The sequence below is a fragment of the Thunnus maccoyii genome, chromosome 1 (genome assembly GCF_910596095.1).
Source record: "Thunnus maccoyii chromosome 1, fThuMac1.1, whole genome shotgun sequence".
In the NCBI taxonomy this organism is placed as follows: domain Eukaryota; kingdom Metazoa; phylum Chordata; class Actinopteri; order Scombriformes; family Scombridae; genus Thunnus; species Thunnus maccoyii.
In genome coordinates this window covers 38,568,235-38,595,606 of record NC_056533.1, presented here as the reverse complement: position 1 = coordinate 38,595,606, position 27,372 = coordinate 38,568,235, and the positions used below count along the sequence as shown (strand labels likewise).

At 41.3% G+C, this 27,372-nt stretch overlaps 1 protein-coding gene across 3 annotated transcripts in view; it reads right to left on the bottom strand.

The window, feature by feature from the left end:
* large2 (LARGE xylosyl- and glucuronyltransferase 2) overlaps positions 1-27,372 on the bottom strand; it is a 91,452-nt gene that overhangs the window by 38,361 nt on the left and 25,719 nt on the right. The window contains exon 2 of one of the 3 annotated variants that reach the window (XM_042420371.1): positions 20,636-20,733. The exons of 1 other annotated variant lie outside the window; for it this stretch is intronic. The gene's annotated coding sequence lies outside the window, so the exon portion shown is untranslated. Of the gene's footprint in view, positions 1-1,858; positions 2,071-20,635; positions 20,734-27,372 lie in introns of those variants that run through there. One more of the 3 variants, XM_042420380.1, reaches the window with a different exon arrangement.

Sequence of the window (27,372 nt, the reverse complement as noted above, 5' to 3'; positions counted from 1 at the left end):
TAATTTAAATCAGAAGACGAGTAGTGAGACTAAATTACTGTTACATCTAATATTTCCTACAAATCCTGACACTTCACACGCCGGCCGACGCGGGCGTGTGAAGTGTCAACGCTTTCAAAGTTAGCGGTTAGTTTGCTCGTTAGCGAACGTCATGTAAAATCTTATAATAATAAAAAAAGAAGAAGAATGCAAGAGACTAAAATGAATCATCTTGTTTTTCATTTTTCATTCCAGCAAATCACTACAGACTAAATCTCATCCTCATGCTATTTGTTGTTTTGGAGGAACATTAAGTGTTTGAAATATACATAAAGTATATAGACGGACAGAGGAGGAGCGCCGCAGAGGCACAGAGGCGTCTATCTATGAAACTTCTGCAACAACAGAGACTAACTAAAGCAGTGATTAATTATAATTTAAAAAAAACTCAGCAGCAAATCTAGTTTTCAGTGGAACTACTTTCTACCAAAGTCAAAATGAGTCCAATTTATTGTGATTTTTCAATGAGCATCACAAGCAGCAATAAACTGACCTTGGAGGGAGCTGCAGCGAGGTATCACTACTGGAGGTCAGCTGACACGCAGCAAAACATTTGATATTGATAAATATTTTCATCAATACTGGACGTTGCATATAGGAGATAACTCACTTCCTGTGTCCACTATGTGATGCTAGAAAACAGGCTCTAAATGTTGCTGCGTATCAGATGTAAGACACTTTAAATTTCATGTAAATCAAAGGAAGTTTGTAACACGATGCTTCCCGTTGCCAGTAGGTGGCGCTATGACTCCGACTCAACATGTAGAAATCCTCAAGTTACGACAGCTTCCTGTTTCACGGTAAAACATGCCGTCGTCCGCCTCACCATGGCAACACTGTTCACAGTTTAAACATCGTTAAGGTCTGTTATTAGAGCAGATGTGCCATACTTATCGAAATACTTATTGGTTCAAACATGGGTGCAAAGTTTTGTGAGTGTTTGTGCATCATAAAGGCCTCAAACATGTGTCTGCAAAATGAAAATCAAAGCACAAAATCCAACATGGCTGACTTCCTGTTGGGCTAAAAAAAAATTTTTTTAAAAATGTATTATGTCCAGAATGATGAAAGCAATGGTTCCACCAAATTTCATGAACATCAAAGCAACTTTATCCCAACATGACCCTGCGTTTGGGGGCCAGTTCTGACAGATATGCCAATTTTTGTGAGTTTTCAAGCATCCCAACCCTCTCAAAAATGCAACAGTGTGGGAGAATAATAATAATAATCTCTGCAGCTCCTCACACTTTCAGTACCAGGGACCGTTGGGCCTCTGCTGCTGCTCATGCTCCTGCCCTAAATATCTAAAACCTGGACAAATAAAACTCAAACTAGTGGAGACGTGTCTGCAAGACATCAGGATGCACATCAATAAAAAAAAAGCAGCAGCAGCTCCTCAGCACACTGAAGCAGACAGGTGTAAAGATGCCTTGTAATATCGTCTCAAAGGCAAACGGATAAATAAAAGTCAGCGGCTGCATGAGAGATATGAAAAAAAAAAAAGCTTTGATGAATCAACAGAGAGAGAAACTGAGACGAGAGGAGAAACACAAAGTCAAACAGAGGAGGATTTAATCTGCACTACAAACGCCGTGCTGACTGAGAGAGGAAGACACGCCGGAATATACCGCAGCCGCCGCCGCACACTCCTCCAACACGCACTGATAAATAAGTTTCATCCACTCCTCCTACACCTCTCAAACACTTTCTCTTTCTCCTCTCAAATCCTGCAGTTTTAATAAATCAAAAAGCTTAAAGACACATAAACGCCGTCTCACACGAGCCAAAAGAAAAGTGACCTTTGCCCAGGTCGTCCTACCTGGATACGTGCTTTCAGTGTGATCTAAACATGTGGAGTCCAAGTTCAGCTTCCTCATCCCCTCCTTCCTCTAATCCTCCTCTTTCTCTCTCTCACACACACACAAGCTCTCCAACAATAAACTCCACGGCTCTTTTCTTTCTGTCTCTGAAGACTTTTGTCCCAATTCTTCAACCTCCGTCGCTGCTTCATGCCCTCCTTTCCTTCCCTTTCCTTCCCTTTCCTTCCCCTCTGCTTGCTCTCCTCCCACTGCTCTTCCTCCTCCTCCTCCTCGTGCACAAACACACCATAAATCGCCTCCACCTCTGAGGGGAAAGGCTCTGATTTCAGCCCCCCCCTCTCCTCTCCCTCCCACTCCCCCCCCTCCTCTCCGGGCTTCTGCTGAAACGCTCCGTCAGGCAGATGGGAGGAGAAAGGTGGAAAGAGGAGAAATAAAAGGGAGAAAAGGAGCGGTGTCACCTTACATACTGTCAGAAAGAAAAGAGAGGAGCTTTGTGTGGGGTTTTTCTTTAGCTGTGGAATGTAAAAGACCAGTAAAGAGAAGAGTGTAGCTTCAGTTGTGCAGCAGAGCTACAAAAACACTTTCATCCAATGAAACATCACCTGCGAGGGACCAACTATGTAAAGACAAATAGTTTTGGACTAAATGCTTTTATATTATTTTGGCTACAACTCGTTTAAAACTCAGCAGCAACAATTTTAACCAAAACTAGGAAGATAATACACCAGTATTAACGTCATTTAACTGGATACCTGTAATGTTGAGGATACATTTTAAAAGTTTTTAAAGCCCAGAAAGCTTCAGCACCTTCATATCTGTCAGATTGTTTGTTGGATTATGTTCCAAACTGTTTGCTTAGGCCGCTTATAGAGGTGTTCCTGAATACAAATATGTTATTCGGCAAAGCACAAATAGTGGGTTTTTTATGAATATTTGTTTCACACAAATATTTTAAAAATTATTTGTTTTCGGGAAGAAAAATAAAGGTCTATCAGCAGGTCTCAATGAGGGGAGTCACATCCACCTGCTACATGACGCACATTTCCTTATTTGGACATCAGTCCTGGAGTTTGGTGTGTTCCCCAGAGATAAAGATGAACTACTGACACACTCAGAGTTCGTTGAAGTTCTTCTACATGTTACATGCTGTGCTGTCTCTGTGTTATGGGTGTATAAATAGGTAGAGGTCTGTCTGCAATCAGCTGATGAGTAAAGTTTTATCTCAGTAATCACGCAGTCGTCTATGATCTGGGAGACTCCAGTTAGAGACCCGGTGTAGGGACCTCCTTCATAAGGTAGTTTATTCATGAACACTTATTGTAAGACTTTAATTTTCTAAAATTAAAAGCGTAATAAAAACAAAAACAGGATTTTTAAGCCTCTTTCCACTTTTATTTGAATACAAATACAAATAATTTTGCTGCCTCAACAAATACAGATACTGGACTCTCTGCACATCTCTAGTAGCTTAATGCTGCTTGTTTAATGTGCAACAAATAAAATGCAAAAAGTTATGTTGAGGCAGCTTTTTGGAACAAACTCTTGCTTTTAATGAACTCAACCTTTTTTTGTTTTTAATAACTTTTCTTGTAAAGCACTTTGACCTGTGTTTTATGATATGAAAGGTGCTATATAAATAAAGTTTATAATTATTATTATTACAGTAGTTATAGTACTGTAATACTGTAAATTCTCCAACAGCAAGAGAAAAATACCAAACATTTGATGGTTGCAGCTTCTCAAACGTTACATGATTCTGGACTGTTGATCAGGAAAAACAGAACATTTGAGGGTTTTTTTTTCTTTATTTGCTGACATTTTATAGACAAAAAGATCTGCAGTTTAATTGATAATAAAAATAATTGTGAGCCCTACTTTATTGATCTCAGTAACGAGAGAGAGATCCAGGTCTCTCTTCCTCCGTGTTGACCTGCTGTCTTTATAAATTCAGTCTATTTCCACATCTCTAATCCCATCAGTGAGCTACGGCAGGAGTCATGTCAGCTCTTCTTCTTCATCTTTTATCCCCTGAATAACGTGAAGCTACCGTGAATGAAACTCAACACTTCTTCCAGATCTCTCAAATTAAAAGTCTTTTATTCTCCTTTAATTGTGCGCTTTAATTTGAAGAAACATCAGGAAGTGTTAACTTAACAACCGATCGGGAGAGCAGCAAAGAAGAAACAAGTTGAGTTCATAAGTTCATGTTTCTGTTAAATGTACATTATACTACATTTATCATGTGAGCCGTTGCCATGGTTTCCCTGTTTTAATAGAGACCTGCCTTTATTTGTTCCTGCTGGACACGCCCAGCTGTATTATCTGTCTTTGAATAAAAGGTTTAATGTGATATTTACAGTAAGTTAACTTTCAGACTAAAGGAAAGACTTCTGCTGAATCAGTCATTCTTTAAACTCCATCACTCCCAGCAACATGATTTCCAGTCGACACAGTAACTTTAGTACCTGACTCACTCTGCTCTCTGTGCCTGGAGGCATGAAGCTAAGCTCCATATTAACAAACCAGCGCTCTAGTTACAGACTACACAGGCCGACAACCAGTCGCAGCATGCCTGAGCTAACCCAGCTCAGCTGATACATGCTTCATCATCATCATCAGCGGCGGGGAGGCTTCGGAGGAGGTCGACTGCACCGACCGCCGCCGCAGCAGCAGCAGCAGCAGCTCTTATCTCTTCTCTGGAAACGAAGCGCACACACACACTCTATCTGAAGTCATAGCCTGAGGGGGAAACTCTACACCGCCGCACGAGCAACGCCAGGAACGTCTGTAATCACCTTCTGTAATGTAAACTGTGTGCGGAGCTCCGGGGCCCAGTTCTACCTGACTGGAGATGATTCCAGGTTATTTCAGTGATGGACGTAGATCACACCCTCGATTAACTCTCTCACTGCAAGTACAGAGAGAGTACCCCCCCCCCCCCCCCCCCCCTCCTCTCTTTAAACCAGCCTCTTTTCCATTAGCCTCCATCAGATACAGTCTCTCATCACTCTTTCTGCAAAGCTGGAACATGATAGCTGAGGTAATTATCTGCTGCTACACTTTTACACTTTTACAGGAAAAGTTTGTGACAATTTATATTTTTTAAAACAAATCCTATGAAAAGAAAAACCAACAGAGACAAGTTGATCCTGATAACTGTTGTCGTCCAAAAACCTTTTAAAATCATCCTGCTGACGGAAATACTCAGAGCACGTAACATGGATTCATCCGCCGCTGAAAATAGTCCCCAACAAATACACACTCTTTCCTCCTGTTTCAGTAACATTTGCTAAAACGTTTGCTAAAGCTTTTTTACACATGAAACTATGTATTTGTGAGCTGTTTGTAAAGATCGTCAGTAGGAAACAACGAGCTCGGAGCTGAGAGACACAGACAGTGACGGACAAACAACAAATAAATCTAGAAAAATCTAGAATAACACCACCTTCTTCTTTAAAGAACTGGTTTTGCATATTTTAGCTCATGTAGTTACAACGAGTCACATGAACTGTTTTGTAAACGATGCCGATGCTACAAACTCTGAATGTATTTGTGCTCTTTCTGCTGCAGACTTTAGTCCTTATATTATAGTTAAAAAAAGAGACTTTTCAATGTCTAAACTAAAACTGCATCAACACACAGTGATGATTTTATACATAATACAACATAATACTGACTTGATGTTCACTATGATGTGATGATACACAACTAAATCAAAATCAAGTCTGTGAATGAATTTTATACTGAAAGGAAACAAATAGTTTCCTGCAATGACAGAAGAATCACTAAAGAAACAATGTGCACAAAAAAACTCAACTAAATCAGTACAGCAGCTTCTGAAAGTTTGTAGTTAAGCTTAAACTTGTAAAAAAAGAAGCTTGTAAAGTCCTTTAACAAAGATGAAACAATAACACAACGTCGCACGAGTCTCAGCGTTCACCAACAGTTAACAAAATAATCTCTCTCGTATTTTTCACTTTTTTTTATATCCAGGAGAGAAATAAAGAGACAGAAGCTCTGCGGTGTGAAACATTATTTCTCCTCTGAGACGAAAACAGGTTTTAACAACTGAGGTCAGCAGGTCAGCAGCACTTTCAGCAATTTACTGCCAGAAGAACAACATCTTTTTTTTTTTATTGCCTGCCGTCCTCCGGCTGTGAGAGTATCAGGTGACCGTCCTTCAGACGACTTGACAACTTAACACCAACACTTCCCTCCTTGTTACGGGGTCAGAGGTCAAGTTTACTGGTCCACAGTGGGAGGGGGGGGGGGGGGGGGGAGGTGAAAGGATGGTGGCTTGAGTGGAAAACACAAACAGTCTGGAGGAGGAGGAGGAGGAGGAGGAGGAGGAGGTGGTGGACAGTGGAGGGTAAGGGGTGAGGAGTTGGGTTTCCTCCTCGCACCTGCTGCTCCTCCTCCCTCCTCCTCCTCCTCCTCCTCCTCCGTCTGCCTTCCAGGGAAGTCTGAACTCTTATCTCCTTCCTCACTACGACACTCCCTCCTGCTAAAAATGAACCGTCCAGCTTGAGTTTCAGCACATAGACTGAGCCGAGTCTTCATCTGCTTTTAAAGTCAAAGGCCAATTTATGCCTGTTTTATCTCCAAACTGAGCAACCTTTACACATATATTTGATTAAAAAAGCTTCAATAAAAGTGAGAATATTTACCTGACCATCACTTTTATACCAGATATAATACTCTGGGTCTGATGTAAGAACATTTTCTTCTCCTGAACCTCTTCCTGAGTTTTTTCTGTGAGGTTTATTCGCACAAATGTCACCTGTTCACGAGGAGCTGAACACAACGACACCCTTAAAATGTCCATATAAGTCGTTATATATAAGTTCTACCCTGTTTGTTGACGCGTTTCATTCACAAAAACCTGCTGCCGTCAGAAACCAGCAGACACGTTTATCAGCGTCAATATTTGAATTAGAGGAGCTGAAACAAACAAAGCGCTCCGTGACTAATATGAGTGGAAGGTCATGTGACCGTCACAGAGATATTAGAGGAGAGAATATTACAGCGGACGGTAGGTGATGTTACACTGTCAGCTGCAACACAACATGATACAGAACAGACTCACTCCTGCAGAAACACCCCTGAGGCAGCTGCTTACTGCTGACAGAAATATCAGCACATAGATAAACCCCCCCCCCCCCCCCCCTCCTCTCAGTAAACTGGCAGCATGACGATGATGATGATGATGATAATATGGTGCATTAAACTCTTCATTCATTCAGATTAAGACGTTATAATTCAAACAAGTGTTTCTCTCGGTTTTTGTTTGTACGTCTTAAATTAGGGATGCAGGATATTATCGGCACGTCATCGGTATCGGCCGATAAAAGCTCTAAAATTAAATATTATCGGCATCAGCGAATTCTGCCGATTACAAGAGGCTGATTTGTTGCCTTTCCCTCCACCGCCTGACTGTGTTTCCCTCCATGGACTGTTTCACCCTGACGGTCCCGGTGTTTCCTCCGCAGGCTGCTCTTCACTCGGTGCTCCGGTTGGATCCACATGGAGAGCCGGGGCTAACGTTAGCTCAGAGGCTAGTGGAGCGTTAGCCGCAGCATGACAGGAGGGAAGCACAGCCAGCTAGCCTCTGCTAGCCTCCAAGCTAACGTTAGCTCTGACTCTCCATGTGGATCCACTCTGTTTGAAAAAAACAAACTTTTTGGTTTATAACGGCAGTTGGAAACCAGCGTATTAGGTGCATTACCGCCACCTTCTGCTGGACCAGAGATTAAATCCTACACATTAATCCTGTCTGTCTAATAAACTCAATGAAAACTCTACTGCTGCTCCCACTTGGCAGGTTCATTAAAGTTTTAATGCTGAGCTCCTGAACTCCAGTCTTCCTGAGTTCTTCCTTCATATATTGTCTTTCTTGATCATATTTAGTACAATCTATGCTGCACGTATAATAGTCTCCTCAGCCAGCTGGAAAAAATATGTGCATATATCAGCATCGGCCACAATGAGTTGGAAATATCGGCAAAAAATCCAATATCGTGCCTCCCTGTCTTAAATCAATGAATCTGTTCATATCGGTGCTTCTTGCATGAAACCCTGTGATGCACCTGCTTCATATCCAGGTTTGGAAACATTAAATGTTTTTTAGCAACAGAAAAAACCCCTCAGATATTGTTAAATATGAAGTAAACAACCAGCGAAGATGTTCCCACCCTCAAGGTCTTCAACTTAAAATTCATCTTTATAAAAAAATACATAAACACAAACCATCTACTGATCAAACAGCACCATTATAACCATTATAACCATTATAACCAATAGAAATTATGCCAAGAAAATGAAAAAAAAAACCCCCACAGAATTTTCCCTTTTAAAGAAAACAACAGCTGAACTACTTTAAATTCAGAGAGCAGAGGATCAGTATGTGATAGCGGCGCTGCAGAGAGGATCTCTCTCCATCTCTCTCAGTGTAAACATGTGCTGCCCTCTGGCTTTGTGCTGCCCACCCACACCGACTGTATAAATAATATGACAATCGACTCGCAGTTTTACAGATTCACACACACACACACACACACACAAGAGCTCCTCTGTTTCCCTGAGCTCTGGCTGCCTACACGCTGCAGATTCATATACAGCAAAGTCTCTGCTTGAGGACAGTAAAGGAGGGTCAAAGTTTCCACTGAGAATCTATTATAAGCCATCAGCTGCTGTATATATATATTCACCTGCTGCTCCTGAGCAATAACACAGGTTTATATGATCCCACAGAGAAAAACATACCATAATATAACTGAGGGAGGTTTTACAGGAACGTCGATCGATGACGGTGACTCAACCGTTTCTTGGCCCCCTTGGTTGCTGAGATTCTTGCCTTTAAAAAAAAAAGCTAAAAGTTTCTTTGCACAAACTTGAAATTAAAACATTTCTCCCAGTGGAAGAAGAAGAGAAACATAAAGAATGCTTGTGTCATATGGGAGGTTGTCCGTGGCCTCTTTTTTACTGCTTTTCTTCTGCAGAAGTTTATTGAAACGTAACGTTGACAAAGGATCTTTTGTTTCCGCCGCTCTCAGCGTCGCTCTGAGGACGAGTTCCTGGAGGTGAAACTTAATCCAGGTTCCAGGTGTGTTCAGGGGTTGGTGGAGTGCTAGACAACAACAGTAACCTACATTTGACCTCTCTATCTCCATCCAACAAGTCCTTTAAATGAAACAACCAGATACGTGTTTGATCATGTGACTCCAGAACGACACATAGCAGCGTTTTCTAATCCGGCGTCTCTATCAGCATTAATCAGCAGGATGACATCACCTGTCTGTTACACATCACTGTTAATCTATAATGATGTTTTAAGGTTTGTTAATGTTAGAGAAACATGTGGTGGGTTAAAGTTACTACTTCCTTAAAGTTAGGCCACCTTCGTCGTCATGGCAACAACAATAATAACCACGTGGGTTAAAGGTTAGATATCAGCTATCACCAAGTCACACTCTAAAACTCTTCATGCACATAAAAATAATCAGGAAAGTATTGATCAAAGTCTGACAAACTCTCAAAGAGATTTAGCATTTCACTCCCGTAAAACACCGTCAGACTCACAATGATAGATTAAGATATATCGTCTTTTTTATTCCATGTGTTCTTCCTTGTCAAAAATCTGACAACTACATTAACCATAATGCAACTGGATCACTGACAGTTAGATGGGAGATTGGAGTGTGTGATGCTAGTAGCTGTTAGCCTCCAGCAGAGACGAGGAGCTACAGACGTCTGCTAACTTCTCTCTAACTCCAGATTTATTTACCGACGCTGACTCAAGTGACATCATCAGTAACACTGATCACTTATTATTCCACACATTCTTCCTTGTCAAAAATCTGACAACTACATTACCCATAATGCAACTTAACCACTGACAGTTAGGTGGGAGATTATGGTGTTTTATGCTAGTAGCGGCTAATGTAGCGTGGAGCTGCTAGCCTCCAGATTGTTTTACTTTTTAAACTTTGTAGTCTTCAGCCCCAACCGACGCTGACTCGAGTGACATCATCAGTGACATCATCAAAAGGCTTTATATGACTTTTTACACCTGAAACATGCACTCTGGTCTAATATCAGTGGAGTTTTTCATGCTCGACCAGCTACTATACAAAACTATTCATCACTTAATTAAAATACAATTACGACATGCTAGCTAGCAGCTAATTTAACACTCTGAGCTAACAGGGATTATTATTGTTATTCCTTCTTGGTGTACTGAACATTTTCCGTGCATCACTTTTGCACTTTATGTAGTTTAAGGCAGAAATAACTCATGTTGATCTTCTTATAAACTCTCAGTCTTTAGAATAAAGACCTATGGAGGCCATTATAGGTCTCCAGCTGCTGGAAATTACTTTTAATGCCAGTACTGTGAGCGCCACATCATGACGTTGTCCCTTTTTCTCAGTAAATTAAATTAAATTGGATTAAATACTGTTTCATTTTTGTACATTTCAGATAATATTGTAAAATCATTCTTTGTTTCTATTAACAAAAGGGGATCCAGTTTTCCCTCCTGGGATCAATAAGGTTTGATCTTATCTTTAAACTGTGCTACTAGCTCAACATTCAGCTTCAGCTAAAGAACACTAACAACATACTAAAGTATTTGTTTAGTGATACAGATGAAGATGAGTCTGAGATGTCATCGTATATACATCAGACAGGTCAGACATCACTGGGATTAAGTGAGAAAATATGTTTTTGCTGCTGAAACTATAAACTGTGTGTAACTACAGTATCCTCGGTGTATTTTCGGTAGAATCAGCAGCGTAAGCAGCGACCTGGAGGCGATCGCAGCTCGATGGTCTGGTTGGAGCTGCAGCTGAAACTCAGCGGAGGAAGAACGAAAGCCTGCAGGCGGCAAAACTTTCCCGCTGCTCCTTCCCTGACCTGAACTCAGAAAACACGCTCCATCTGCGGCTCGGGGGGGGGTCAAACCGTCCGCCCACACACTCAGACCTCTCCTCCTTATTACACGGACGGTGACATCTTTGATTACACGTCTCCTAAAAGTCCAAACAAAAAAAACTTTTCCAAGACTAAAATCAAAGCACCACTTTTATTCTTTCTTTTTTGCTTTGTTGGTGATGTTTCGCTGCTTGTGTGAAAAAAAAAAAGGTCGGAGAGGGTGAACAGAGTTTCTGTTGCTGTGGAGAAACATGTGATGCAATAAATGTGCAATATTGATTCTGTTTTAGTCCAGACAACATCATCTGTATCTTCTGTTGTTCCAACACTTCACTGATGCTTAGAATGAAATATTTAAACCCAAAAACACCACGTTGGAAACATTTAAGATGTCGTCTTCTGCAATATTTTATACATATTTCCCTGAAATATTTGCTTTGGAAACAAGTTATAACAAGGAACTTTCATTTCCTGTTGATTTTGGCCCCTGTGGACTCTTTTTTTCTTTTTCTCTCATCTTTTTTAAAATGAGTTGGGAAGCCGACAACATGTCTAACTTCACTTTTAACGTTATTAAATGCGAAGAAACGTCTTCTTCTCATCCTCATCCTCCCTCATGTTACACTGCTACATGTCATGTAAACATCAGCTGTAAATCATTTCGTCTGATTTCAGAGAGAGAATCTGACCCGGTGGCAACATTTAGAATAAATATGGAGAAATATCGTCTCTCTGATGGTCTCGTTTGCTTATGTAGGTCATAAAGAGGCTTCAGTATTAAAATAAGACTGTTTCATAACCAGTTAAAAACTGATGTTGCACTATAATATAATCATTATTTTAACCACCAGTCAGTTAAAATGGGTCATATTTACAAATTTAACAAGGGCTGCAACTAAAGATGATCTTCATCATCATCATCGATTCATCTTCTGATTATTTTCTTGATTAATTGTTTGGTTTATAAAACTTTGGAAAATGCATCACATTCCCTAAAGCTCAGAGTGTTTCTGATCAGGTTATTGGAGTATCACCAGGTCTGTGTGTTAACATGTATGTTCATTTACCTCATACATGATGACGCTAATGCTAATAACAGATCAGCCCCGTCTGGTGTCACTGTATAGATTGAACAGAGGAGCACAAGCATTTCCCATTAAGGCTCATCTGACGTCATGTTGTGATGTTCAACTACAATAACTAAAAGCTGTAAAACATCTTTTCACTTGTAGTTCTAAATAAAAGGAATTTAATAAAACTAAATGACAAAGTGAGAGAAAGTGAGAGGAAGACCATCTCAATAAAACACATGTATACATGTTCATAGTGAGTTATCGTATGTATTGACAAGTCTTTAGGTGTATTAACACAACATAACTACGTATTTATGTGCAAACGTTAACGTTCATGCACTTTGAGCTCTGAACACTGTGGCACATAAACACCTGATCATTTCCTGTCATGTGCTTATAGCAGTTAGTCAGTAAAACAAGAGTTATGACAGTAAAGTAATCAAAGATAAATCCAGCAGAGTTCAGACAGACAGAAAGCAGACTGTGTTCATTCTTAACTGTTGACTCAGTCACTACAGAGCTAAGTGACTGAGACGATCAGGAAGTAAAACACACCTGCAGACAGACCATCAGACACCTGGATACTGTTGTGATCATGTAGGTTTCTTATATATAACCAGGATACTAAACACGCTCAGTGTAACATCTTAAAATATTCAACTTCATTATAATATAAGATCAAGAAAAGCAGCAACATCTGAGAACCTGAAACCATCAAATATCAATGATTTATTGATTATCAAACTAGTCGTCAATTAATTTTCCATTGATGGACAAACTGTCATAAACTGACAGTTTATTTCACTCTCAGTCTCATCAGAAGAACAGCAGGATCATGATTTGTTGTTACACTGACAATTATTGTGGAAGTTCATTTCAAGTTTAATTTTAGCACTAATGAAAAAAATGAAATGAGAGTTCAAATTGAACTTGTGACTTTTTTAATTGGATCAGATGTGATGGACACATAGAAATAATGGAGTTTGCTTTTGTCGGTCTTGGACTTCCACACATGTGAGGACAAAACCAGAACCGGGTCGTTTTCAGCAATGTGGTGTAAACGTGACCGCACATTGGACAGAAGAAGTGTGAAGATTCATCCAAACCTACAGCAGCATAGTGTCAGAGTTTTTTTACATGCATGTAAAACACACACACACACACACACACACACACACACACACACACACACACACACACACACACGCTTCAACTGCCCTGTTAACCCTCTCTGCAGCCTCTTCCTGTCCCTCATCTTAATAAGCTGCTCTCGGCAGATCTGTGCTGTCACTGCTGTCAGTCGTCAACGCTAACAAGAGCAGACAGCAGCATAACACGCTCTGCATAACACACACACACACACACACACACACACACACACACACACACACACTCTGCATAACACACACACACACAATGAGCAGCACCCGTCTGCAGCAGCAGAACCACGTCCAGCACAGCAGGCTGCAGCCGTGTGCTGTGAAAGCTACACGAGACACTGATACCTACAACAACACCGTCACCGTCGCCCGGGTAACACTTTCATCCCGAGAAAAACAACCGTTGATTCAGCAAACGAACTAAACCAGATATGTTTACATTCAGGTGACGGCGCCCTCCAGAAACCGTAGTAATTATGCAAAACAAGAAATACTGTGATGATGTCATCAAGCCACAAAGTCCACAGAAGAAGAAGAAGAAGAAGAAGCAGGAGGAGGAGGAGGAGGAGGAGGAGGAGGAGGTCGGGTTGATGGATGATTCAAGATTAACTTTATCATCATTTAGACTAAAATCAAATTGCATAAATAAATGCAACATTAGTAAAAAGTTTTGTAGAGTAGAAAAGTCAAAGTCTGGCCTCCTCATACCTTTCAAAATAAAACTTCCTTATAAACAAAACCTGCATTCAGTCAGCAGACGTGCAGGTTGACTGTTGTGTGTTGGTGTGAATGTGTGAACGGTTTTATCACTAACTGATGAGTCGAGAAACTGGATCAGAAGTCGGTTTGTTGTCGGAGGAAAAGCTGATTTAACAAAACTTCATCCAGTAAGTTTCCAGTCTTTGGATTTCTTCAAGTATCCAGCTGAGACAGAATGACTGCAGCTGCTGACGTTTGGCTGACAATCGACTCCAGTTAGCAGCTTCTGGAAATAATCCTGTTTATTTCTCTTCCAGTTTACAACACAGAACTTTACACTGAATATAAGACACAGTGTGAGATAAAACACACGCATGATGGACAATCATCAATCACGTCACACTGAGATGAATCTGAATCTAACACTCAGCGTGTGATGTGTTGTAAACTAAAAATGGCGTCGAACCAGAAAGCAGGAAGCGAGTGCTGATTTGATTCAAGGCCGACACCTGTTACGCCGCTGAGCACAAACTCACATCTAAAAATAAAAGCTTGTTTTGCCATCCTGAGTTACAACAGAATAATCTACGTGTGAAAGATCATTTTTGTCCTCGTGAATGTGAGAATGTGTTTTTAAAGACGTGTTTAAATCGTATTTATTAATCATTTCTTTCAAAATGTCTTTTTTTAATCTCATTTCTGTTTCTCTTTTATCATTTATTGTTACTTAAATGTTCATGAGAAACACTTTGGTTTGACAAAAACCTTTAAATAAATGAACAATAAGAGTTAAAAACTACAAAATATCATAACTGAGACATAAAATTTGATCCAATCTGATGTTTTTTAGTCAGAAGTTCAAACATTAACTCAGACTTGAACTTTTTTCCTGATGCATCTTCCTCCTTCACGTCCGCAGCAGTCTGCATGATCTGCATCCTCCGCTTTCGTGCTTGATGCGCTGTGATGCTGCGAGACCCCGTCGGGGGGCCTCGGCTAATGTGATGAGTCACATGCTGCTATTTCTGTCCGGGACGAGTTTCGGGCCGCAGTGACAAGAGGATCCTTCCTTCCTTCCTGCTCTCAGCCTGACGGAGGCCTGAGGTCTGCTCAGGACATTCACGTCTGAATCGAAGCTTTACCAGCTGGAGTTTACTGTAATTCATCTGACATACAGATCTAAAGGACTTTATTACTCTTATTGTGAAACTTCTACTTCTAAAACACCTCTGAGAACGTAATGCACATAAAAAACTGAAGGAGTTTTTTATTATTTCCCAAAAAGACAAAGTTTTTTGAAACATAATGTTGCTTTTATCTGCTGGGATTCAGCTTCTCTGCATCATCACACCTCTCTGAGCTGATGAGCACGATCACGAGATGTGAAGATTGTAACGCATCTGCATCTATTTTAAACAATTTTAGCACCAATTATGCAGCAGCAGCAGCAGCAGCAGCAGCAACACACATATTCAGAAGAAGCTGTGAAGCTGTTATTTCACCTCAGTCACCTCGAGGCTGCTGATTTACAGAAATCCTGTCCTGCTTCAGTGAATCACAAAGTGCTGAGAGGTGAGAGGAGAGAGGAGAGAGGAGAGAGGAGAGAGGAGAGAGGAGGCCGCTCTGTGCTGGGAAAAAAAAGGCTTCAGGATATGATGTTGAGATTGTGGCGATTCCTCGGTTCAAATGTCAGATACCAGGAGGGCGAGAGAGGCACACAAAGAGAGAGAGAGAGAGAGAGAGAGAGGAGACTGTGGGGAGAGGAAGAGGAGGAGGAGGAGGAGGTGGAGGTAAATGATAAAGTATAGTTGTGAGTTCATTTCCCCCGTGGAGCCTCGGCTCCATTTCTTCACAGTCAGAGATTCATCTCTCTGACAGCAGGAGGAGGAGGAGGAGGAGGAGGAGGAGGAAGGTGTATGTGTGTGTGTGTGGGGGGGGGGGGGGGGGGGGGCAGTGATAGTAGAAGCAGTGAGGAAGAGGAGTGGCAGACATCCATTAATAAGAGCTTTTCACTGTACGAATCACATGTTGTCTCTCTCCATCTTCATTCGTCACTTTTTTCCTCCCCCTCCCCCCCCCCTCCTTCAATCTTCTCCCCTCATTTCTCCAGCAGTCACAACAGATGTAGTCGACGGCTCCGCGGGAGGGTCTCATCATTTACTCTCTGTGAAGAAGAGGACAGCAATGCACCATGGGAGGGAGGGTGGGGATGGGGCGCCGCCGCTGGCAACCTTAAAGGAATTTTTCACAACCAGGACTTTGTGTTCTTGTCGTTCCAGTCGGTTCCCGTCGACCTGAACCGAATCTGCTGTTAAGATTTAGAGACGCGGCGACGTCGCATAGAGAGCCGAGGTCATGACATCACTTAAGTTAAAAATAATTAACACTGACGCTCTTCATACTGTTTGGACACATGTGGTCAGTCCCTAATATGGGGCCTTATTTCACCTCTAAACCCTGACAGAGGCCCCCCGGGGGCCAAAAACCCGCCCCTCTCCTGGGAACATGAGCTAATTAAACATCCCAGCCTTCCAGCGGTCCAGACGACCCTATCAGCACATCACATGACCTCTGATGTTTGTTATCTGCCCAATCAGAGGCAGGTTGCAGCGGAGGGGTCGGAGGTCAGGGGATTAGGAGAGTAACCCGCGGCCATGTCAGCTCACCTTTGTCTAGATCCTGTGGTGGGGGGGATGGATACTTTTGTGTGTGTGTGTGTGTGTGTGTGTGTGTGTGTCGGCTGTCACCTTATAAAAGCTCATTACAAGTCTTACAGGTCGTCTACAGCCGCGAGCAGAGAACATCAATCAGTCAGAGACGTCGCATTGCTGCACACACAGCAGGTGCAGGGTTACACACACACACACACACACACACACACACACACACACACACACACACACACACACACCAAGGGTCTGATGGTTTGAATTAACTCTCTAAAGCTCAAAGAATCAATATATTTTTATATTATATTAACAAATCCAATGATTAATATTAAAGTGAAGTGGAAGAGATACTGAGGGGAATACAATCAAAGCACAGAAGTGTCAGATCATGTACAATACTCGTGTTGCCGCGGTGAAATTAATGAGATTCAAGTTAATCTCACGCATTGAGTATAGATCTGGTTTACACTATTGTCCGTCTTCCGTCCCGCCTCCGCTCCACAGACACAAACGCATCGTCTTCTGTTTTATGTCTTCTTGTAAAGTCGTGTTTAATTGTGTTACTGTCAGTTTATCAGTTCACATAAACACCCTGTATGTATCTACCAGGCTTGTGCATTTTTTAAATATTACAGAAGGTAGATCCCAGGCAGAAATCAATGCTGTGTTTATTCCTTCACCTAAACATCTAGATGTCTTTAAATCAGCCATGTATATACAGCAGATGTATATAATACAGGAGGGAGGGGAGATGGAGGTTACTGGTTCATGCAGGCACCACATGTCGTTTAATTTATCAAGTGGAAAATTCTTCTAAGACGTGTTTGTGTAAAACATCTCTTCAAAAAAAAAAACACCTCCAGAAGCCGCCTACACCAGGGATCTAAACATCAGGCTTTAAATGAGGATTTTACACACACACACACACACACACACACACACACACACAGGTAGACGCAGCTAATTCAACCAACAGTTTTATATCTTATGATGGAGCTGACAGCACGCCGGTGGATCCTCTCGTTGCTGCAGAGACTTCAGAGACTTCAGAGGCCGTTTCTTTCTTTTTTTTATTTTTTTTATTCCCAAACTCGAAATAATCTCCTTCCTGAAGGAGGACGGATCACACGACGCTGCTTCTTTTATCTCATCAGGACCAAAAAAAAACACCGCCTCATACTTGTGCTTCCACATCTCCAAACACAAGCCTCAGAAAATTACTTCTTTTCATGCATTCGTCACACAAACACGTTTCCGCGGGCTCTGAACAGACGCAGAACGTAGATTGTGTTTTTAAAATTGAATGAGGGGTAATATAAAGCGTTTTGTGTCGAGGGAGCGTGTAACAAAGCGTAGAGGGGGGGATGCGTGAGACGGAGTTGATACCGAATGGAAACTGAATCTCAGCTCCTCTTTGATACCAGACGTCGCTGCTGAGACGTCCATGTAGTTGTGACAAAAGTCCAGGTTTACTCCATGTTGTTTGGCTTATAACATGATTCAATTAATTGGTAATTAGTTATAAATTAGCAGCAGTCTCAACTCTAGTTTTAGTAAATATTGAGCTCATTGTTGTAAAGTTTTATCAGACTGAGGGAAGAAGTACTGTGAAGCTGCAACCAGCTATTGTTTTCTTTAATAATCTATTGATTGTTCAGTGTAAACAATGCCGATCATTATTCCCTGAAGCCCAAGCGAACAACCCTTACTGGGAAAACTAGTAAATGTTCACATATGAGAAGCTGCTAGCAGAGAAGTTTTGGCATTTTTGTTTAAAAATGATTTAAATTATCAATCAATTAGTTTTCTCTCAGTCGTCTAATGTAGAGCTGCAACCATTAGTTTATCAATAGAAACTTAATCGCCTACTTTTTATAATCGCTTCATCATTTTGAGTTATTTAAAGAAAATAGTACCAACATGTCTCTGAGGTCTGTTTCAGCTGTTTGTTCTGTCTGCTGATTAACTCTGATACGTTTGAACAAATCTGTTAAACCTTCCTGCAAATATCACAGTTGGTGACATTTTCATTAACAAGCACCGTCTGACTCTGTGTTCATATTAACCTGCATCTGTATCTGAGTATCTGTTCAGTAAATCACTTGTCCTGTTTTCTCCTTTGAGAAAAAAATCTGAAACCAAAAGGGAGAAATGATGATGGTTCCCCCCCAGTTTTACATTAATTCACTGTTGTCCATCTTCGTCCTTTTTCTGATACAGCAAAACAAATCTTTTCATGAAGCGATAACGTGTTGTTCTGTCATCGGCAGAGCAGACGGTCACACTGAGCCTGATTGCATCCTGCTACACAACAACAACCACATTAGCTTTCCTGCTAAAGTCTCCTTCTTATCTAAACTTACAAACATGAACACATGTCTCGTCCTACAGCTTAGCTTGTTGAAAGAGCCACCAAACAAACATTCAACGGGAAAAAGTGCACCGCTATGCTGTGGTAAAATCTTCAGATAAGGCCAATAACTCTTCAGGTTACTCACGACTCAACACAAAACTCAAAAACTCATAAGAAAGAGACTCAAAAAAATACTGCAAGCTAAAAATACACTGGAAGCTGGTGTGGAGGAGCTCAATGTGAATAGGTTCACTGTGCATAAAAAAGATACAGAGCAAACCGAGGCCTTTTTGTCCCGGGACGAAGAAAAAACCTGATGCAAAATCATAAAACCTCATATTATATACTTTTCATAACCCCTCCTATTGTGGGGCTTAGTTTCTAGTCTCCACCTCATTTTTTAAATTATATTCAGACATCTAGTCATTATTTCTGAGATCCATAAGTGACCTTGACGCTTTGGTGATAATACAAGTGTGACTTATCTTAAAAATTACTGTCTTAGCAACTTCCACCCTTTTCTCACACTAAAGATGGACCTGACGGCCTTTAATCATTTCACACAGAAAAACAAAATGCTATATCACAGATTAGCCTTATTGCTAATTCCCATGGGAACTGTCTCTTATTGGAATAAGGCTATCTTTGCACTCTCACTGGCATATTCGTTAGATCATGGAAAGACAATTTTCCACCACAGCTAACGTCAGTTAGCAGGCTAGGTAGCTAACTAGCTGCTCAGCAGATTAAACAGCACTTAACATTCCTACAAACGTCACTTCGGACCTGTTAGATGCTGGTTTGGTTGTTAGCAACATGCTGTCTGTCCATGACTCGTAGCTACAGCAGTTTGTTTAATTTGTCTCCGTTCATACGATGCACCACCAGCCGCTAATGTCAGTTAGCGGCTAGACAGCTAATTAGCTGCTCAGCACATTAAACAGCATGTAAACATTCCTGCAAACGTTCTTCATCCTAATAAAACAAAACTATTAACAAAATGTTTAAAAGGGACGATTAAATGTGATTCCAGTTTGACTTTAATATGTCGATTTAGGAGTTGTTATTTCCAGAAGTTGACTTACAACAACCTGCGCAGCTGAGTTGAGTTTTATCACCATTTTTCTGTTATTATTATTCGTCTGGTTCTGTTACAGGAAGATCACGTCTTCGTTCGTAATCCTGCCAACAAAGCTCTGATTGGCTCAGATATTTTCAACAACTGTCACCAAGCACGACACATGACCTGTTTCAATCACTGAGGAAGAGGAGGAGGAGGCCAGAAAGAATCCATGTACTGCTTATATTTAGCAAGTATCAGTCCATGTCTTTGAGCGTTAAAAACAGCTGCATGTGTTGCAGTATTCATTTGTCCGTAGTATATTGCTTTAGAGAGCTTACTCCTCTCCTGCTAGCTACTGTGCTAAATTTGTACCCAAAATGCTTCAAGGAGACATTAATAATTTCCACTGCGGCTTCCAAAACTCCTCAAGCAGAAAAGGAAGACTGAGAAAACCTTTTGGGAGGAAAAATGAGCTTAAATTCCTTACATTCAGATTAACACAGAAGCATCATTATCAGATGCATTTAACATGTTAAACTCTGACGATGCAGCACTGAAATCTCATTTTCATGTCACATAAATAATTCCCTCCTGTGTTGATTCCTCTGAGCCTCAGACACACACTGATACCTGTTATTGTCTTGATATGGCTGATTCTTTACACTTCACATGCTGTCATATTCCTCTGCAAACAATAAAACCATCCACACACTCCCACGCACACACATTCACAGCGGCAGATTTCCTGAGCAGAAGAGAAAGAAGCGAAGAGAGGAGAAAAGTGTGAAGCGAGGAGAAAAAAAAAAAGAAAAATCGTTTGTTCCTCACCAGATTGGCAGATGTAAATCCCAGCGTGGGAAAAAACTGATGGGAAGTGACGGAGAAGCTCCTCAGTCAGAACAGAAACCTCAGAGAGAAAATCCAATCTGTAAAGAAACATATATATAAACAGGTGAGAGATGACAGATGACAGGACTGCAGAGATTACACATCAGCAGAAAATAAAATAAAAATCTATTCAAAATGACAGAGAAAGAAAGATGGAGATTTATGTGTGAGAGAGAGAGAATATCAAACAACAGAAGATCAATGGAGCGATCAATCAAACGGCAGACAGAGATACTCAACGCTGTCGTCAATAAAGTTATAATCTACAGACTCTTAAAAAATTTTTGTTTTGTTTTTGTTCATTAGCCTTCATCACTGTAGAGTTTCCGCATCGTGCTTCGACTGTCAAACACTGATGATGGAAATGTTTCGAATATTCGTCGTCTATATGTGTGAATCTGGCGGCTGTTCCTGTGATGTCAGAGAGGAAGTGAAGACATTTCTACAGCCAGCAGAGGAGCGTGTGTGTTAATCACAGTGGACAGATGAAGGTCGTCTGTGTGAATGTCTTCAGTCTTTAAACATGAGTGTGAAATTGTGAAAAAACCGACATGAATGAAGCTTCTGTGTGACCTCCGCAGTCTGGATGTGAACGTGTTTGTGTGAAGTCGCTTATTAAACCAGCAGGAATCACTTTCAATTATCACGCTGAATAAAAAGAAATGAATCATTTCATAAAAATCTCATACATGATACTGTAAAGGTGGAATTTCAGCCCAAAAAACGTGACGCTAACACCAAGCTAATGTGATGCAAGCACCAAGCTAACATGACGCAAGCACCAAGCTAATGTTATGCTAGCACCAAGCTAACATGACACAAGCACCAAGCTAACGTGACGCTAGCACCAAGCTAACGTGACGCTAGCACCAGGCTAACGTTACACTAGCACCAAGCATTTGATGACAATATTTTAAACCTAATACGCGGCTCTACAGGACAGACATTACAGCAGCTTGTCTGTTTTTACCAACAACATAAATTTGCAACCATTAGACGATTAGTTGATCGACAGAAAGTCAATCAGCGACTATTTTGATAATAAATTCATTCATTTTAGTGATTTCTCAAGAAAAATGCCAAAACATTTGATGGTTTCAGTTTCTTAGATGTGAGACTTTGCTCCTTTTTTATAACATAGCAGTTATTTAAATATATTTGTGTTTTAGATGTTTTGTTGGATAAAACAAGACATCAGATAATCATGTCGGGTTGCAGGAAACTGATGTTTTAGAGACAAAGAGACTTCTTACCAATTAAAATAATCAATAATGAAAATAACTGTTAGTTGCAGCCGTAGTCTAAATCGTTGTAACTACCGCATCACTTCCTGTCAGCAGGTCACAGATAATCACAGCGTTAGAGTCGACATGTTGAATGTTTCATTTACTCTGCATGAAACAGAGAAATGTAAAATATAAGTTAATTAGATTAAACTGGTTTTCTGCTGGGAACAGTGAGTGGAAAAGCTTTGCTGAACTGGAGTCACAGTCAGATTTACAAATATAAAAGCATCACTGATTATTACAGTAACGAGTCAGAGTTTATTAGAGTTGACTTTTGGGAGGCGAAACGCTGCGGTGAGGCTCTGGAGGGACGGGGGGACGGGGGGACGGGGGGGGGGGGCAGAGAGGCAGATGGGAGGAGGAAAAATAACCTCAACAAAAAGAGAAGTCTTGTCTTTATTTCATCCTCCCTGGCGCTCGCTGCCCTCCGTCCAGATGGCGGCTCGTCTCCGCCGCCGTACAGAACAGAGGGAGGGCGACACGACGCCTGTCAGAAACCACCACGAAATTCTGCCCCCGGAGCCCCGATCCAGAGCCAGAGCCTGTGACAAACCGCCACCCTGCATGCCGACAGTCTAATCTGCATCCCCATCAAGGAGGATGCGGGGGGGGGGGGGGGGGTGGGGGAGGGAGGGAGGAGGGGAGGAGGAGGGGGGGCCGGAGTCATCCTGAACCGCAGGAGGTCTCTGGCTGTTTTTACTGCCGCTGATAGCGGGAGTGCTGCTGTTGTTTGTGTGCTAACAGCCCTCTGATGGCTCCAGGAGCACAGCCAGATTGGATTGTAGTGTGAAACAACAGCAGCCATTAAATCTGCTCCATACGACCCCGGGGGAGGGAGGGAGGGAGGAGGAGGAGGAGGAGGAGGAGGAGGAGGAGGAGGAGGAGGAGGAGGAGGGAGCCCTGCCCGGTGTGAGTGAGGGGGAATTTCTTTCTCTTTTCTTCCTCAAAGTTGACAGTAAACAGAATCAGGAGAGCTTCAGATTCTTTTACAGGCACTTCAGTAATCTGATTATTTCATTCTCACAGCGGTGAAACGATTTCTGAAAGGAGAAATCTGTTTTTTTTTTTATTATCATGTTATAAGATTAGGAGAAGCTCAGTTTAACACAGACAGATTTCTGCAGGATAAGTTGATTATGTGGTCATGTAGCGCCACTGAAATGGATTCTTAAAGCTTCTTCTTCTTTTTTTTTTTTTTTTAAAGCGAACACGTGCATGAAAGAAAAAAAAACGTCCCCCATGCCAGCAGAGAAGAAGTGGGATGATGAGCGTTGTTCTTGGCTGCGTGCCGTCCTCCAAACAAATAAATCTCAAGTCTGTTTTAAACTGCGACTGCATCTAAAGTCCCTGAGAAACAAAGAAACAGACCTCAGCACTGACAGCAGCATGTATGAATCCCTTTATGTTCATCTGATGGCAGTTTAATATGTTCTCATGAGTCACTTTCATGTAAAACTCATGATTCAGGTCTGACGAACATTTCTGTAACACTTTGAACTCAGCAGACAGACAGATGTATTAGTTGTCTCCAAAGGAAGATAATAAAAATACAAAAATATATATTTCTGATCTGCAGTTACGTTATGAAGCGTCTTCAGTGCTCCACATATCTGAACAAACACCAAGCTGAAGACTTTTATATTTGCTGCCTTTTATTAAACCAAATTTAGGAGTATTTATTCATATCTCACACTGCATTATATCATTTTTATTGTCTTATTCAACTTTTTATAATGTCTTGCATACTGCTGTGATTTTTAATGAGATATTTTTGTTTTTGCATTACTAGATCTTAATTTGACCTGGGAGAGAAAGTAATTGACTAAATAATGCAACACTGAAACAACGGTTTATCTGTAAATGTCCCCATATACTGTACTCGATCGTCTCTGATGCACGAACAAGATAAAATCTGCTTCATGTGATCTAACAGGAATGAAACTGTGACAATAAACGATGAAACTGATGTGAAAATGTTTCATTCATTAAGAATTCAACAGTAAAATAAGTTCCATCAATAAACAAGAAACTGTTTTCTTCAGCCTGGTCTGATCTTGTCATTTTGTTATGATTGATTGACAGGAAGTGACGTGTTTCAGGCGACGTCATGTGACTTAGTTTATTTTATGAGGAGATTTTGGCTCGTTAAGAGGCGGCAGGTTGGACGACTTGATTTAACATAAAGTTAAATGTTAAATTGCGGCGACTTAATCACCGTCACAAACACACAAACATGAGTCACTTTGGGCTGGAAGCCAATTAGCAGCTGTCTTTATGCTGCGGAGGACGTCTGGCTGTCAAACGCTTTGATGTGCGATTTCTCAAAGCGACACGACTGACGGGACGAGTCACCTGATCAAAGTGCAGGTGCAGCACATTTGAAAAAAGGTGCAAAATAATTGAGAACGTCAAGAGGAAGGAGTCACGAGTCCAAACCAGAACAAAAAGACGACAGACACAATCTGTTTATAAAGCTGCTAATGACTATTTAAGCTAATATCATCCTCTTCTAGAGAGTAGAACGTCTCCTCCCTGCACATCAGCTTCAGTCCAGACTTTATTTTGTTCTGCACGGCTGTCAAACGCAGTTTCCAGACTACAAAACCTACTTATTAGTACAAAATGCCTCCGTTATAGACAGTGATAATTAGGATTAGTGTCTCCTTCTAGTGCCACATTTAAGGTTTGACAGTTTAAAGGCTGAGAAACGCAGCCGTTAGTTGTTTAGTTGCATCACAGTGAACTTCCTGTCGTTTATATGAGGACAGAAACTCCAGGATAGAGGTCAGAGGTCAGCTGTGGGTTGAACGGATGGGAAAAGTTCATAGTGACAAAAACAAGACGTGACACTCATCGGTTGCCTTGGCAGCCACCTTAGCAACAACCTTAGCAACCAAGGTGACGGAACGGAGGGCTGTTTATGGGCAAAAAGATTGATTGAAGCCGTGACTTTTGACTCGCAAGAGATTCGATCACGTTTAACATCCTTTTAACTTTTCCCTGTTGCACCCAAAAGGCTCTCAGGTTATAGATGATGGGATGGATTTGCGGTTTGAATCCTCCTCGGTGCAGCTGGAACAGCCGAGGACGCCGCCGCCACCGCCACCGCCGCCGCTGCTACCGGGTGGAAAACCGAGAGGGAGGAGTCGAGATGAAAAAAGATTTTCAGATGAGTTCGGGGACTTTGGGAGAGATTCTGGCTCTGGTTGGAGGTTAAAAGCTTCTGTTTTCTTCTTGGCACACAGCGGTGAATGAGGCGATGGAGGAGGAGGGATTAACGAGGAGGTGAGACTTTAGGAATCTGATATGAAACTGATGTTTCACAAATATTTGATGTGGTAAAAAGTCGCAGCTGTCAGAGGAGACAGTGACAGTAAAAAAGGCTCCTCTGGTGACGAGGGCGGATCAGAGCTGCTGAGTGTTTGTGATTTATGGTCATTTATTCATCTCATTTTCACACTTTTACAATGATTAGTGAATTAGACAAGAAATTAACTGGCAATTATTCTGATTCTCTGATTCCAGCTTCTTAAATGTGAATATTTTCTGGTTCTTTTAGTCGTTTATGACAGTAAACTGAATATGTTTGGGTTTTGGATGAATCTTAAAGGATAAAGCTGCTGATTTTCTGTTTATCTTCTTGTCAACAAGTTTGGATCCGAACCAACAATGAACTGATCTACTAACAAGTATCGTGTGTGTATCTAAAGTCTGATATATCTGATTAAAAACACATCAGTGAGTCACACCGCTGCACTGGGTCACATGTTCCTTCATCATGAAGAGTTTGATCACATTAGTTTGTTTAGAAACGGCTCCAAAGACTAATAACAGCATCATGTTTTCAGTCTCCGGAGAGTAGTTCTGTGTAAGGCAGACGCTACTGAGCATGTGCAGAACACGGTTCTGTTTACAGCTTCGTTAGCTTGTTGTGCTACATTTAACAACCTCTTGACTTTGTTCTGAAGTTCTTGATAAATTTACAATGTTGTCCAAAGTCAAGATGCTGTGAGATGTTCTGTATCTCGGCTGAAGTGAATTTTCTTTTGTCTCAAAGTGACTCAGATCAGATTTTTTTCACAGAAGTGTGAACAAAACAAATCTGATATTTTCCATATCAGATGGGCCGCTTGCATACGTGGTCCTAGATCTGATCCATATCTGATCTCTGGCTGTTCGGTCGCTGTCAGATTGATCAGACTGGACTTCTCTGCACATACCGCCTGCTGTCATCAATCAGTGTCGGCACCTCACAGCTGATCAATCAATTAGTTGCCAAACTACTGAATTAAAATATTTGGTTAAAATATAATTTGGAGTCGAAATTTTTCTGATTCCAGCTTCTTAAATGTGAATATTACTGAATATCTTTGAGTTGTGGACAAAACAAGACATGTGACCTTGGACTTTGAGAAATGGTGATTGTGACATTTCTCACTGTTTTCTGACATTTAATGGACCAAACAGCTGATGGATCAATTGAAAATAATCGACAAATTAATCAATAATGAAAATAATCATTAGTTGCAGCTCTAACTTTATCAAGAACTTCAGTACAAAGTCAAGAGGTTGTTAAATGTAGCACAACAAGCTAACGAAGCTGTAAACAGAACCGTGTTCTGCACATGCTCAGTAGCGTCTGCATTACACAGAACTACTCTCCAGAGACTGAAAACATGATGCTGTTATTAGTCTTTGGAGCCGTTTCTAAACAAACTAATGTGATCAAACTCTTCATGATGAAGGAACATGTGACCCAGTGCAGCGATGAGACTCACTGACATGTATTTAATAAGATACACACACGATACTTGTTAGTAGATCAGTTCAGACTTTACTTTAATCTTTGTGAAACAGTGATGGACATTTTTCATCATTTTCTGGCATTTTATAAACCAAACAACTAATCGAGAAAATAACTGACAGATTAATCGATAATGAAAGTAATTGTAAGTTGAAGCCCTAATTTTGTGCAAACAAACATCCCAACTAAACAGCAGCAACACACACACACACACACACACACACACACACACACACACACACACACACTCAGATATCCACTCTGCATGCACGATTAACCCATCGACTCTGCTGCCTCAGTAACTGGTGTTGCTGGCTGAGTATTTTGGATTGAGCAGCGGAGAATAATGAGGTTATCACAGCGTCGCTTCATGCTTCATTACACCCTCATCCCCCCCCTCCAGCTCCCAGACACACCAACGCTACACCGCAGCTCCACCCGCAGCTTCACCCGCAGCTCCACCCGCAGCTCCACCCTGGACTCACGACTGACAACTTCACAGTTCTTCTCTTGTTTACTCTGCTGAAGGAGCTAAATAAATGTCAGGAGGTGATTACAGACAAACCGAAGCAGCTCGTCACACAGCG